Source organism: Amblyomma mixtum, chromosome 1, assembly GCF_055824585.1.
Source record: "Amblyomma mixtum isolate Tamu chromosome 1, ASM5582458v1, whole genome shotgun sequence".
NCBI lineage: Eukaryota > Metazoa > Arthropoda > Arachnida > Ixodida > Ixodidae > Amblyomma > Amblyomma mixtum.
In genome coordinates this window covers 278,033,790-278,049,486 of record NC_143012.1, presented here as the reverse complement: position 1 = coordinate 278,049,486, position 15,697 = coordinate 278,033,790, and the positions used below count along the sequence as shown (strand labels likewise).

The 15,697-nt window shown below is 46.2% G+C and overlaps 1 pseudogene across 4 annotated transcripts in view; it reads right to left on the bottom strand.

Moving 5' to 3' along the window:
* Nucleotides 1-10,770, bottom strand: part of LOC149371830 (very long chain fatty acid elongase AAEL008004 pseudogene) — a 39,636-nt pseudogene extending 28,866 nt beyond the window's left edge. The window contains exon 1 of one of the 4 annotated variants that reach the window (XR_016292053.1): nucleotides 10,712-10,770. The product of XR_016292053.1 is annotated as a very long chain fatty acid elongase AAEL008004 pseudogene, transcript variant X1 (transcript). Of the gene's footprint in view, nucleotides 1-9,983; nucleotides 10,108-10,167; nucleotides 10,193-10,711 lie in introns of those variants that run through there. The other 3 variants (XR_016292059.1, XR_016292057.1, XR_016292060.1) reach the window with 3 other exon arrangements.
* Nucleotides 10,771-15,697: the final 4,927 nt, after the last annotated feature.

Below are 15,697 nucleotides of genomic sequence, written 5' to 3'. Positions count from 1 at the left end.
ACGGAACACTATTTACGTGACGTGACGGAAAGCTGTTTAGGCGACGTAAAAGCCATATGCTGAAAAAGATGAGCAAAGCGATGAAGCGGTTGGGAGGAACCACGTGTGGGCACAAGGCTGTTGCTCCCAACCTCGGCAGTTTCAAAACGACGAGCAAACACCTCCCCCTTCTTGCTTGAATGCTACACTGGCCATGCGAACTTCGCAGGCTGCACACACAAAATAACAGGAGTTCTAGGTTTCACACCTGTACCCGGGGCTACATTACTGCTTGCTTGTATAGGGCACCACTACTAGGTCAAATATGGAGAGCCTATATTCATTACAGAAAAAAAAGTGTGCGCCTTATTGAAAACTTATTAGGACGGGACTTAAGGACATTACATTTTAGGCAGAATCGAATCTTGGACATTGTGTAAACTACGTTTATCAGAAATTGCTTTTTCAGGTTGTAAAAGTGATCACCAACTATTCGTTTCGAAATATACGAAGCATGAGCCACATTACGAACTTAGAAAACCAGTTTTATTCAAAATAAATGTAGACGAACTATGAAACGCAGTTATTCAGCTGGCAAAATCCTAACCTGTTGAAACTCTATCCCAATCTGATTGATGTCATGGAAGCCTGTTCCTCTTTGCCTGCTTTCCGAAAACAGGCTAAGGTTTTCTTCTCGAAACAAGTTTAAACCAACTCGTGTTTTTAGGCAATGCAGTGTCCGTATATTTGCTGTATCCATATGAGATCCACCTCATATGGGTACTTTCTTTTCGCTTTGTCAAGCGAAAATATTTTTGGCTATTCTCATTTTTTAGTTAGATTGATTGTAGCAAATGTGTATTTTATATACCTATCTTTGCTGCATGTGAAATTTTGCTGTCTTCCTGTAATACTTCGAATCATTTCTTCGTATTGAATTTGTAATATGTCCTAACTATGGCTATATGAATGCAGGGTGTTTATGGCCTAGTCTGGTGACATGTGTCACCTTTAGCCCTTTTCACATCGACAATGGCATTTTTGTCGAAAATTCAAATCTAAACTCCTCCTACCTGAATGCCCCCCCCCCCCCCCCCCCCAGTCTTCCTTTCGTCTTTTATTGTCCCCCACGCTGGGCGCGGCCGCATACTGCGCCTCCCCAGTCACGCGTTGGGCGCCATTTTTTTATGCATGATTAGACGTTTCTGCATCAAAACGAGAGGAGGAAGCGGAGGAGGGGAGGGAAGATGTCGCTACTTTACGAAGTTTGAGGGGCTTTACATAATTGTTAAGCGCAGTCATTGCATAGATGAGACGTGGGAGGGTTGCTGTGAAAGGATTCGTTGTGTCACGTGTCATAGCGCAAAGTAGCCGAGATGTAGACAGAAAGTGTCAGGCCCTTTCCCGTGTGTGGGCCTCGTCTGCTTTGCGCCGTGGCGCATGGTTTAATTTGCTGATGATTTCATATCCAGAGGACGATAGTCCCCCTTTCACTCGCTCCCCGTCTACCCTCCTAACTTTCGTGAGTAATGCTGAAAGTCAGAAACTGAGAACGCGGGAAACATGCTTAGTGCCAGAGTGAAGCCACTACATAAGGCAGGAAAAAAGCAGTGCATTCAAAATTACCGCCCAATTTCTTTAACATCTACGGTATGTAAACTTTTGGAACACATAATTCATAATCATATCTCAGAATTCTTGGAGAAATATAATATACTTACGAAGCATCAACATAGTTTCCGAAAAGGCTACTCTACAAATACCCAATTGGTTCTAACAGTGCATGACTTTGCTAAAGCAATTAACAATGAGAAACAAATAGACGCTGTTTTTATGGATTTTTCAAAGGCTTTCGACAAGGTGTCTCATAAAAAGTTACTTCACAAATTAGGCGCAATACTGAAAAATTCTCAACTAATTAACTGGCTTGCGGCTTATCTTGAGAACAGAGAACAATTTGTTGTTTTTAATGACCACCATTCAGAACGACTTTCAGTTGGCTCTGGCGTCCCGCAGGGCTCGGTGCTTGGGCCTCTTTTGTTTCTTTTGTTTATTAATGATGTACTGCATGGTATTCCCATTAAGGTTAAACTTTATGCTGACGACTGTGTATTGTACTCGGAAATAGAGAACGCCGCTGATCAGGAACTGCTGAACAATGCCTTAGGACAAGTTGTTGCCTGGTGCAAAGCTTGGCAAATGTCAATTAATTTTCAAAAAACTGTTTTTATGACCATTACACGCAAGAAGCACAAGCTTAAATATCCATATGCTACTAACGACATATTTCTCTCCGAAGTAACACACTACAAGTATCTAGGACTCTGGATCACTAATGATCTCACTTGGACTAAGCACCTTGAATATGTAGTAGCTAATGCTAACCGCAAATTATTCTTCTTGAGGAGGGCTTTGAGACTTTCCACCCCTTCTGTCCGTCTGCTCGCATACAAAAGTTTAATTCTGCCGATACTAGACTATGCATGTGTAATTTGGGACCCTTTCACCAAGACTAGCATCACCAAGATGGAAATGGTGCAAAGAAAAGCAGTTCGCTTCATATATAATAGCTTTGGACGTACATCAGTAACCGAACTACTAATTTATTTATTTATTTATTTATTTATTTATTACAATACCTTCAGGGCCCCAGTGGGGCGTTACAGAAGGGAGTGGTTAAAAAAAGTATAGACAATGCAGCAAAATGAAAACAAAAAGTAAATGCAAAATGTAATGTAATACAGCAAAGCAAGAAAAAACGTAAGCTTGAACAAAATACATATCAGATTAGGTAACAAAACAGCCTAGTCAAACACATAGTTTTCCGCGGCATTTTTAAATAAACAGGTGTCAGAAATATCGGCAACCAAGGTGGGCAGGTGGTTCCAATGAAAGCAAACCTGCCACCATTAACGCAAAGAAACCGTGTATCACGACTAAAATTCCTCTTTCAACTTATTAACGGTCATTATAAAACCGACCTCACGGGAATAATTAGTTTTTCATCTGGGTATTCTACAAGGCAGAGACACAGTCGCACAATAACCGCCTTTAGCACCCATAATAACTGTTTTAAGTATTATTTCTTTCCCCGAACAGTATGTGAATGGAATCTACTAACCAATGATCAAATTTCAAAATCATCACTGTCGGCATTTGTTTTTTAGGTATTGTTTAGAAACGTGTTGTCTTTAACTGTTTATACGCTCCATGAATCTAATTTGTATTATATGCTTTGTCTGTGTCATTGTTTTCATTATGTATTTATTGTATCCCACCCTGCTAAAATCCCCAGAGGGGATTGCAGTATTGATAAATAAAAATAAATAAATAAATAAATAGTAGCCTCGCCTCGTCCTTTTTGTTTTTTCTTCTTTTTTTTAGCCCTTCTTACCAGGCGGGACGAGGACCGGTTCCAACTTGCCGAACAATCTGTTGTTTTTGGAGTGCTATTCTAATCTGTGGCACGTAGAGCTCATGTTTCTCCCTGTTTCCTGTAGCAGTATAGTGGTCCACTGCTGCAGAAAATACAAAAATGAAGGTAAAGATGTTGCCAGCAGCGGCTATCTAATACCTCATGTGTTGGCTTGGTTTATTGGGGTTTAACGTCCCAAAGCGACTCAGGCTATGAGAGACGCCGGACGCCGTAGTGAAGGGCTCTAGAAATTTCGACCACCTGGGGTTCTTCAACGTGCACTGACATCGCACTGTGCACGGGCCTTTAGAATTTCGCCTCCATCGAAATTCGACCGCCGCGGCCGAGATCGAACCTGCGTCTTTCGGGGCAGCAGCCCAGCGCCATAACCACTGAGCCACCGCTGCGGGCGAAAGAATACCTCAGCTGAGTGAGTGACAAATTTATTTATCCTAAAAGGGGACGGGGCACTGAGGCAGGGTAGAGGCCTATGCAGAATCAGGAAAAATCATGCAAAATAGGAAAAGTCAGACCCGCGCCGAAATTGTGGATGGCTGATCCAGGATCACTGACAATGGTGGTAATATCGGGAGTGGTCAGAGCAAGAGCGAGGGCCGCCTCCTCCGAAGAGGAGATGTGTACGGTGGCAGCCGTTTTAGGGTGGCTGCTGGACTCAGCGGCTGAAAGGGCATAGGGGAGGCCGGAGGGATATTCAGCCGCATCGACATAGAGCACCTCCTTGGCATTGGAAAGGCGTTTTTGAAGGGCTTCCGGACATTTTTGACGTTGTTCCGGATGGTGAACAGAGTGCATGCTCTTGGGTAAAGGGGGATGTGTAGGTGCTGATGAATATGGTAGGGGATAGTGTGCTTGAACTAAGTAATCTAGGTAAAGTCGATGGGTAGGGATTGAAGTATCTTAAGCACCCGAGCTGCGGCCGGCGGAAATGAAGGGACAGGGAGAGGATAGCAAGAAGTGCAGAGGGAAGCGTTAGCGAAAAAGGAGAGGGGAGCACTTGATACACTATTCACAATATTTACAGAAGTATAAAAAGAGTGAATACTTTAGCGCTTTCACAGCTCATAAGTGACATGCGACTCCCATAGCAAGAACCAACTGCGATATGTATGCAACGGCGCGCGTATCATCTTGGCACAGACTTTCCTCGGCAAAGCCTTGTCGGTCGTCGACGCTCGAAAAGCGACACTTACGATGCTTCTCGAAAGAAAAAAATAAAATAAAGAAGACAATGGATGGCGCCAGATGACGCCGCGATTTCCGGACGGCGTCTTATGAGCGCGGAACAGACTGAGGAGCGGCGGTCGCCGAAGTAGAGGGGGGGGGGGGGGGGGGGGGGGGGGGCGTCGATGCGGAACGCGGTGTCGGGCGTTTAGCGCGTGGCATTCAAGGGCGCCTAGAGGCACATAACTGCAGAACGCTGACAAAGCGCGCTCTCCTCCGCTGCTGGCTCTCGCTGCGTGCCAAGCGCGGTTCATGCGGAAGCTGTCTGAGAACCCTCTTATGCTACCTTTGGAAAAGACTGTCAGAGCCGAAGCGCATGCATTGAGCAGAGAATAAAGGTGTGATTATGATATACGTATGAAGGAAAACAACAGTCACCGACACTAAAGAAAGCATGTGGGAACGTTTCTGTCTTTTTTTTTTTTTGGTTTGTGGTGTTGGTAAACGGGAAATTAATGGGGCAATTAATTTATGACTCTAAGGTAAGTTTCACTTTAAATGGGGCACTTTCTGTAGCACATGACCTATGTCCGCCGCTATGAACGAGGTTGGCACTTGTGAACGCTTTGAAACAAATTCAGGGGGGCACTTTGTTGTCCTAAAGTGCGGTGAGGCGAAAGCCTTTAGCGTGGTGCTGCTGCTTGTGTGACTGATGTGTGCTTAAGATGTTTATTATTTATTTATTTATTTATTTATTTATTTATTTATTTATTTATTTATTTATTTATTTATTTATTTATTTATTTATTTATTATTAGTACCTCAAATGCCCCTTGGTGTGGGGTATTACATGAGGGATGGGCATAATGTTCAAGTGAAGAGTGGTTCGATGGCAGTCTTGAAGGAATGTGGGTCGGAGTGGTGCACAGCGTCGACAGGCAGTTTGTTCCAGTCCCGAGCGGTCTGAACAAAAAACGAACGAAGATGGGCTGTGGTCTGTGCTGGGGGCGGATAGACGGCTTTAGGATGGCTGGTGCGGCTTGACTGTCGATGAAGTGGTAAGATTGCTGAAACATTGAGTGGCGTATTATAGAACTTGTGAAAAAGGCACAGCCTGAAGATGCAGCGTCGCTTTTCAAGATTAGTAAGATTAGCCCGTGATTTGAGTGCAGTGACACTGGAATGATAGGAGTAGTCTGAGAAAATAAACCTTGCAGCGCGATTTTGTAGAGCTTCGAGGGTGTTAGAAAGATTAGCTTGATGGGGATCCCAGACTGCGCATGCGTATTCTATTTTAGGTCTGATAAATGTAAGATAAGTAAGTGTTTTCACGGATCCAGAGGCTAGGCGCAAGTTTCGACGGAGGCAACCAAGAGTGCGATTGGCTTCGTTAGTAATGTTCATTATATGCTCTGACCAGGTTAGTGTATCTGAAAGGGTGACGCCAAGGTATTTGTAAGAGTGGACAGATGAGATTACCGAGCCATAAATGGTGTAACTTGATGCCTGATAGTTTTTCCGACGGTGGAAGGAAAGCAAAGACGTTTTCTTAGTGTTTAGGCACATTAACCATTTGTCGCACCAAGTTTCAATTCGTTTAAGGTCATCCTGTAAAATTCTAGAGTCATAGGTGGTGTGGATGGGGCGGTAAAGTACGCAGTCGTCTGCGAAAAGGCGGATGTTAGAGGATATGTTACTAGGCAGGTCATTAATATAAATTAGAAACAGCAATGGTCCGAGTACTGTACCTTGGGGGACTCCGGAGAGGACTGGAGAAAAAGACGAGGAGCGGTTGTTAGCGTACACAAATTGCTTTCGGTTCGTAAGGAAATTAGAAATCCAATCTAATACAAGGGGGTTAATGCACAATCTTGAGAGTTTAAGTAGTAGTCTCTGATGGGGAACTTTATCGAAGGCCTTTTCGAAATCTAAGAACAGCGCGTCTACAGGTATGTTCAGGTCTAGGTTAGAGCTTATGTCATTTATGAATGAAGCTAACTGTGTATCACATGAGAGGCCCTTGCGAAAGCCATGTTGTCTAGGATTGAAAAAATTAACAGATGTTAAAAATTTTACTATGTGAGAGTAGAGGACGTGTTCCATTACCTTGGAACAACCACTTGTTAGTGAAATGGGACGATAACTGGAACATAAATGTGAAGGACCTTTTTTCGGGACTGGAACTATTTTGCCCACTTTCCAGTCTTCCGGCACCACTCCTGATGACAATGACTGCTGAAAAATATTGCATAGGATCACACTTACAACAGTTTTTGTGCTTTTTAGTACTTTAGTGTTGATACCATCAACTCCGGATGAGGATGTTAGCTTTAGTGATTCAATTATTTTGGCTATACCGGAGGCATTAAAAGTGATGTCGGACATGAATGAATGGTGGCACTGGGGAAAATCTGGTAAATGATGATCGGGTTCTCTTGTGAAAACAGAGCAAAATGCGATGTTAAGTTCTTCGGCTGCTTGACTGTCTGGAACCGGACAATTCTGGCTGTCGTACAGTTTTAATGGCTGAGAGCGCTTTGGGTTAATCGTATTCCAGAATTTTTTAGGATTAGTTTTTATCATGTTCGGAAGAATTTCAGAATAAAAATGGCGCTTTGTTTTGTTAGCTTGTGATTCGAATTCCTTTTCTGCAGCGTAATACTTTTGCCAGGTGCACTGCGTGTTAGTTCGTTTAGCAGAGCGAAAAAGTCTTTTCTTTTTATTATTGAGGCGTTTGGGCGCATGATTGAACCATGGTGATGACTGTTTTTCTGTTACAGTGATAGTGGGTATGTATGTTAGTACCAGGTCACGTATTTTATTCTTGAACAACAACCAGTTAGTTTCTACGGAGCGTATCGAAAAGTCACGAAGGAGCCAGATGGAAAATTCTTCGAGTGCTGTGTTAATTGCAAAATAATTGCCTTTCTCATAAAGTTTTATTGTTTTTGTTATTTTCGATGGATGCAGTAAGTTACAGTATAAGGAACCATGAACAACAGAATGATCGCTAAGACCAGGCAAGTATGTGATTGGGGAAAGCTTGTCAGATTGAGTTGTAAGTATCAGGTCTAACGTATTGGATGAATTTATGCCAGACCGTGTCGGCTGCGAAACTACTTGTGTTAGTCCAAAGTTAAGGCATGTGTTTACGAAGTCGCTTTCAGCATTGTTTTTGGATAGGGTTGAGGCGGGGTTTGACCAGTTGATGGAAGGAAAGTTAAAGTCACCGAAAATCAGAATGGGCGATTGATGATAGGTTGCGGTAACGGAAAAAAGCACCCCGTTAATTAATGTTAATTAATTAATGTTAATTAATGTTAATTAAGCACAGAATTGTTTTTGAATCTCAAATGCTGGAGACACTGGAGGGCGTTTGGGAGCCATCCGTCTGATTCGACGCCTTTCTGCAAACACTCTCTAGCGTCCTAGACACGGAGAACTACATAGGTATTGGAAGGAAGTAGCGTATCCATTAGCATGCTGAGCTGCGGAACGCAGCAATGGTGGTTCGAATCCCATCGTGCACTAAATTTTTTTAATAAGGGAGTAATTACTCATTGGCATCCACCCGAGCGCAGCCATACTGCTACATAGGAAAGCTATACAGCTTTCTCAGAAACTTCGTAGTTAAAGAAAAATTCGTCCTGGTCCGGGGTTCGAACCCAGGACCACCGCTTCACCGGAGCAGTCGCTCTACCAATTGAGCTAACCAGGACGGCAAGCTTATGGTAGGGCGAGAGCGAATTGATCAATAACTCGAAGTGGGAACTGTTAGCTAAAAAAAAAAGCTAGAAAGAAGCTAAAAAAAAGAGCAATGCGCTTTGCCATTACAAAACATACACCGAGGTCAACCACAGTGGCTACGCCGTGGCACTTGGGTACGTTGAGTGGTGGCGATTGATTGAATGAAAAGCATTTACTGCGAAGCCTTCTTATTAGGACTGTTTTTTCGGCAACTACATAATTTAGCTCATTCGGTTTGGTTTGTGGTTTTTAGGGGCCCCAAAGTGACTCAGGCTAGGGGGACGCCTTAGTGAATAAGGGCTCCAGAAATTTCGACCACCTGGGGTTCTTTACCGTGCACTGACATCGCACAGTACACGGGCCTGTAGAATTTCGCCTCCATCGAAATTCTAAAGGCGCGGTCGGGATCGAACCCCCGTATTTCGGGTCGGCAGCCGAGCAGCATAACCACTCAGCCATCACGGCGGCTTCTGCGGCGTTTGGGTGGGGCCCCTAGGCTATAGCAGATGTTTATAGTTGCAGATCAAGCTATACGGCTAGAAGAGGATGAGGCAATGAAACATATAGGAACAATGAGGACAGAAACATTTAAAATGCAAATAAATGCTGCGCATAATTCATCGAAGGAGGATAGACCGGTTACTGCAATTGTTTGGCTCGGACAAAGGGAGTGGGAAAGGGCAGAGATTCCTAGTAGCACGCCGACAGTAACGGATGGTATTCCAATTGTGTTCATGAAAAAATTGAGACCAAAACCTAATCAAACATTAAGACAAGTGGTGAGCAAAATGATATTGGATGGGAAAGCCCCCGATGGATGGCGACTAAGCAGGATGAGCATTATATGTAAGGGAAAGGGTGACAAAGCTGACATAAGCAATTACTTTCCCATACGTCAGTGGCGAACAGGAGGGTGATGCAGATTATAAAGGACAGACTGCAGGCATGGGTGGAGAGCGAGGGGTTGCTGCGGGAGCTACAAAATGGGGTCTGGAAACAAAGGACGTTAGAGGTAAACCTGCTTTCATTGACGCAGTGTATCGAGACTGCTGAAAAGGAACACATGCTGCAATGGCTATAGCGTTTCTGGATAAGATCATGGTGACGCAGTGTATAGAGGCTGCTGAAAAGGAACACATGCTGCAATGGCTAGCATTTCTGGATAAGATCATGGTCTAACGGCATTATATGTGAAGCCTGAAAACTTCGCGAGACTCTCAACACAGAGGGCACAGGACGGCACTTAATTAGGCGAGAAGTCTAGCGATAGAGATAGACAAATATCTCACACACCTGTAAAGAAGTAATCATTGTCCATCGTTGAACGATTGCATTTGTTATCGCACAAAGAAGCTAGCGTCTCGTCGTGTTCCTGTGTACACATCCTGTCTCCTAGCTGTGTTATGAGCTGCGCGGTATTTTCAAGCTTAAGATGTCACAGCACTCTGCCTCCAGTCGTTGTTGTAGGCACGACGCACGCTGAGTTTACAGATACTTAGACCTGTCAGTGCCAGGTTCGCGTTCGAAAATGTGATTTTCGGAGCGCATCGAGGAAGCGCAGCTGGGGCCTAAACTGACGCGTACGGTATATATAGTCTGACATTCTGTGTTGAATCTGGGGTTCTCCAAAACCGACGTATAAGTCGACTGCGAAGCTTACGGGCAAGACCGTATGCTGCATGTGCTGCTCCCGCGTGGCCTGATGGTCGGCGGCAGGTGGGCCGCCGTCTTCGAAGGCGAGCTTCCGAGACCGCAGGAGGCAAACGCATGTTTGCGGTGTAGAGCGCGCACGCTGCAAACACGGTCAACAGAAGCGCAGCTGCGAGCGACGACGGCGCGCTGACCTCGTTCGGCGACGGGCAGCGGTTCCTGCATCTGGGCGCGAGCACACTTGTCCGAGCGCCGACACCGAGGGAAGGACAAGGGAAAAACAGAAAGTTTCGTGTGCGACAAGAGCGATCCGAGGTCTTTGTTCGCTCCTCTGGGATTCGGCTGACACTGATTTAACCTTGGCACAATATGCGCGTCTTGTGATGTTTGTTTAAGGTAAGCACCCTGGCCACTCTCTGTGAGGTATATATGTGGCGTCTACCCTGACAAACATACTGATCCCGCCCATACGCCATCCAGTGGTCGCGCTACCTGATGCTCCCGCAACGTACTTCCGTACGACACCCCTCATTAAATGCATGGAGCGTTGGGCCGAGTGCTGCACTCCGCTCAGCGCTATATACGGCCGCTCTTAAGGGCCGACACCATCCGTGTGCATTGTACATCCACCCTATCGTCTCTAACGTGATTCCCAATCCACCAATAACTTATTACAACATCTAGAAACGCCGGTGCCGCGCGCATGTGCGAGTGAATCTAAAAACATTTACTTGGTACCTGTGTTTGCTCTGCGCGCACGTGTGGAACGTTTTCCTGTCAGGCAGCCATACTGGATTTCCAGTGGCGCCCTTTATAACTCGTGAAGGTCGCAGCCTCTTCACTATGGTGCCTCCTCTTTTTTTTTAACCATGGACGGTAAAATTCGCTGAAGATATCGCTCATCTTAATGTCGAGGCATAAATAAACTAGCTCAAAAATATTTGCGCAGCCATGGACAGTTCACGGGAATGACACGAGTGGCGCGACAGTGGGATAACCTCTGAGCTTTGGACAGCTGTCGCGTATAGGTACAATGCATCGGCCCATGAAGAGCTTCGTGACTGTTATGATCAAAGAGCGACAACTGTAGGAGAGATGTTCTTTTGGAGAGTAATGCTTAAATTTCACTGTCCTAATCTGGCTGCCGGAACACCAACCTCAGTGGCTTCACCTCTGACAAACAAATCCGACACTAGTCTGCGGCCCGTTCTTTGACGACGCGGAATCTGTGATTACTTGCTGCAATTAAGCCTGGGCCATATGACCCGGATATGACGATGTGGCACGTTTGCCACACGGTCCGTGCCGTCTCGGTTCATTAATTTTTGTTGTCACTCCTTCACCCCAGGAGAGGTAGATAGCTTGTCGTTCCTTTCGGGTAAAGTGAAGTGTCTGCTGACTGAGTTCGGCTTATCTCTCTCGGCACCATTCGGTTTTTAACGACATCTAAAAATGCTGGTGCCCGCATGTGCCAGTGAATCGAATAACATTTACTTGGTATCTGTGTTTGCTCTGCGCGCACGTGTGGAACGTTTTCCTGCCGCCTTTTTGGCGCGAATAGAGCTGCCTAGGTGCGCGTAGCACCTGCCGCTCCGCGCCGTCAGCAGCCAAATGCTTCGCATACCAGCACAGCCACACCTGCGTAGTGTGGTACCTATACCGCTCCACACAAAAGGCTTTTACGGTGACAGACTAAGTCTTGCTTATATCTCAACACCACAGCACCCAACGTGGCTTGCATTGAGAGCGTTTTCGCCCAAGACAGCACATTGGCACGAAGCTCAGGCAGCGCAGCACAACACAAGGCTAGTGAGGGTGCCGGGTCATCTGTCAGGTAGCCATACTGGATTTCCAGTGGCGTCCTTTATAACTCGTGAAGGTCGCAGCCTCTTCACTATGGTGCCTCCTCTTTTTTTTAAACCATGGACGGTAAAATTCGCTGAAGATATCGCTCATCTTAATGTCGAGGCATAAATAAACTAGCTCAAAAATATTTGCGCAGCCATGGACAGTTCACGGGAATGACACGAGTGGCGCGACAGTGGGATAACCTCGGAGTTTTGGACAGCTGTCGCGTAGAGGTACAATGCATCGGCCCATGAAGAGGTGGTGGTGGTAGTGGTTTATTTAAAAAATAAAAAGTGAAGCAAAAGAGTGTTGCCGGCCGCGGCAATTGTATGAGAGATGTTCTTTTGGAGAGTAATGCTTAAATTTCGCCGTCCTAGTGCCTAGCGTTAGAAGTCCTAGTGCTAATGCTTAAATTTTCATTTCTCTTTGTACTGCCATGTGCCTTGATTAACTTTCAACTACTGTGAAAATTGAACTAAAGAGTTTGTTGAGTTTTAATGCATCTGAGGCCAGCAGCTTCTTCCTTTTGTCTCATCTCATGGGCATGTACTGTGCATACAAGTTCATGTCTGAATAATTGATTGATTGATTAATTGATTGATTGATTGATTGATTGATTGATTGATTGATTGATTGATTGATTGATTGATTGATTGATAGTCTGGCTGCCGGAACACCAACCTCAGTGGCTTCACCTCTGACAAACAAATCCGACACTAGCCTGCGGCCTGTTCTTTGACGACGCGACATCTGTGATTACATGCTGCACTTAAGCCTGGGCCATATGACCCGGGTATGGAGATGTGGCGCGTTTGCCGCACGGCCCGTGCCGTCTCGGTTCATTAATTTTTGTTTTCACTCATTCGCCCCAGGAGAGGTAGATATCTTGTCGTTCCTTTCGGGTAAAGTGAAATGTCTGCTGACGGAGTTCGGCTTATCTCTCTCGGCACCTTTCGGTTTTTACCGCAAATGCCGAGTGCTAGCCGTGTGCTACACCGGCTGTGACATCTTGAGATCCTTCGTGTACGGCATCAAGAAAGGGGAATTACATTCACCCTGTTAGCCCCCTGGTGAGACAAGGAAGTGGAGCAGGATGTCGTTTGCTTACCGCCTTCGTCTATGCGGCCTTGAGGTGGCTTCGCAATTGCACAGCCTGCGTGACACACTTCTGAAGGCCTCGCCTCACATGGCTGAACTAGTAGCAGAAGCCGCGAAGATGGACCTATTTTGGAAAGCCAGCTTTATCCACAATGCCTGTCATGACCACACCAGTTTTTGTGGCGGCCACGTGCGACCGCGCTGCATATCAACAACATGACGTCGTTTTTAAGCCACTCTTCAAGAACTGTTGCTGTGACGAATACTGTAGGAGTCGTAGGTGAGGGAAGACGCCTAATTCTACTGGTACCTCTGACAACACGTTGGCGATTTACATATGGGACGAAGCGCATGCATTTGTGAGCTTTCGTGAGCGAAGGTTTCATCTCGGGCTCGCAAAGCTTTCCTTAAGTGAGGTAAACTATATTAAGAACTATTACAACGAGTGCTCCTCCTGTGGGTGAATGGCACTGGTCTAGTAGTATGCCGCACCAGAAAACTGGAACTGTGCTATGAGGGGGGGGGGGGGGGGGGGGGGGGGGCAGACAAGGAAATCGGGACTCTCGAGAACGTGCAGCTTGTGATCGTTGGTTAAGCTATTCCTGGAAGTCAGTGACTAAACTCATAGCTTAGAGTACTACTGGATCGTATGTGCAGCAAAAGTCTGTCGCATCAAACCTGAAAAATGCGAACTTAGTGCTGACGACGCACCGAAAGAACTAGGAGAGAAAAAGCTGGGAGCTTCTGATTATATATTTTCGCTGCCTTTTTTATCATCCCGAGCTAAGGAAAAAGAGAACAGTCTACGCTTGAAGCCTTATTACATTCTTTCAAGCAACACGGGAAGGTTTACGTAAATGCGGGCAGTTTTGCAAGCGACATGTGGAAGCGCGTTGCCCAAGTAGCCGAAAAAACTAACATGAACGAAGAGTAAGAGAGCAGGAAGTGTTTCTATGCAGCTTTCTACTGAGGAGGAGACACACGTAACCTGGAATTATGCCATCTGTAATGGACGCCATACAAGAGTGACACGATGTGTGGAATAAAGAAAAACGACACACACTTCGCTACACTCTGGTATGTATTTCAAACTTTTGGTTGCATTTCAAGGGAGAGATTTTTCACGCAAGACGGCTCAGGCTCAACGCCATCATATACCCAAGACACTTATTTCTCGATTACGCTTTTCAGCGCCTCCGCCAATGCATGCCCTGGTTTTTCATCAAACTCGCACCGACGTGCAAGTCGCATAGAACTTCTGAATGATGATAGCATTTGTGCGTACTCCATCGGCATATCACTTGGATGGGGTGTGCTTGTACCCCTTGAAAAACCCGTGGGATCTTGGAGGTGACTCGAACCCAGTACTCTTCACATACGAGGAAGATGTTAAGCCATCAGCTATACATCTGCCACGCTGTCCTCACGCAAGTATGAGACCTACTCGACCTCTCCCTCATAGGCACCTACCCGCGGTGGTACACCTACATTGCGCTCTGTCTTAGTGTGGGAGGTCAGAAAAATCTTTGCCGCACTACGATGCCGCATAGATCTAATGAGTGGTTTCTGGGCAGCGAAATATTTTTCTGGGTGTCGCGAAAATGTTGCCGTTTAGAGCAATGCTGTGCAATTGTCCGGTGCCCGCGTTGGCGACCGTTTGAAGCTTCCTCGCAGCCGAAGCGGCCGGAGCACGGAGATGAAATGTGGCGCCTTGAGGGAGAGACCCCCTCATTTCAGGAAATGCCCAGAGAAGGAACCTAGGTGGGTCACATGGGTCACGTGACCTTGTTGGCGTCATCCAACCTGCTCACAGGACGGTGAGCAAACTGACTACTGCGGCAGGTGGCAGCAAATAATGATCGGTTGCGAGAGGTAGATCGGAAAGAGCAATCTGGGTCTCCCAGACTGCTCTTCTGCGGCGGTTGAATTTCGGTAGAGGTGAAATTATAGAGGCCCGTGTACAGTGCGATGTCAGTGCACGTTAACGAACCCCAGGTGGTCGAAATTATCCGGAGCCCTCCACTACGGCATCCCTCATAGCCTGAGTCGCGATTTGATGGCATTGAAAGAGCGAAGTATAGGCACCCTGCACCCGCCAGGCACCGCCACCGTCGAGGCTGCGTTCAGCTCCCCCGCGCGGCCAGTTCCTCGTCCCTGTCAGGAAGGCTCGCCCCACGACTGCGAAGGGATGGCGTCTAATAGCGGCTGCCGCTGTTCGTAGAGGCGGGATTTTGACCTATTCATTCTTGAGGCTGAAAAATTCTCTCGAGGAGCGAACGTCAGGAAAGGAACGAAGCTTTTTGAAGCAGGCCATGTACACAATGTGAAAGAGGTGGTGTCGTGCGACGGGAGCGAAGTAGCAGCTCGGTGCATTGCGCAGACAAGCATCACTGCGCCACCGAAAACGATCAAATTAACGCTAAGAAATATTTCTATATAATGCCTGTCAGCGCTGCACTCTCACTGAGTTTTTTTTTTTTTTTATGTAGCTATCTTCCAGTAGATAGCTTGTTGCCGCGAGCTGCAGTTGCAAGGCAGGCAAATGTAAACCCGCTGCTGCCAATGCTGTGTTTTTGGAGCGGTGTGAAACGCTCTCCAAAACGAGCCGCCCGCAAGCCTGGGGTGTTCCTGCATTTAAAAAGGCTTACCCTAAACTTTCAAAGACGGCCAGGCGGCATAACATTTAAGGTAATTAGGAAAGTCCAGTTTTTGAGCGAACGACGCAAACCTGGCTTCATAGCATTCTCTTTTGCCACACCTTCGGTGTGCGCACTGAAA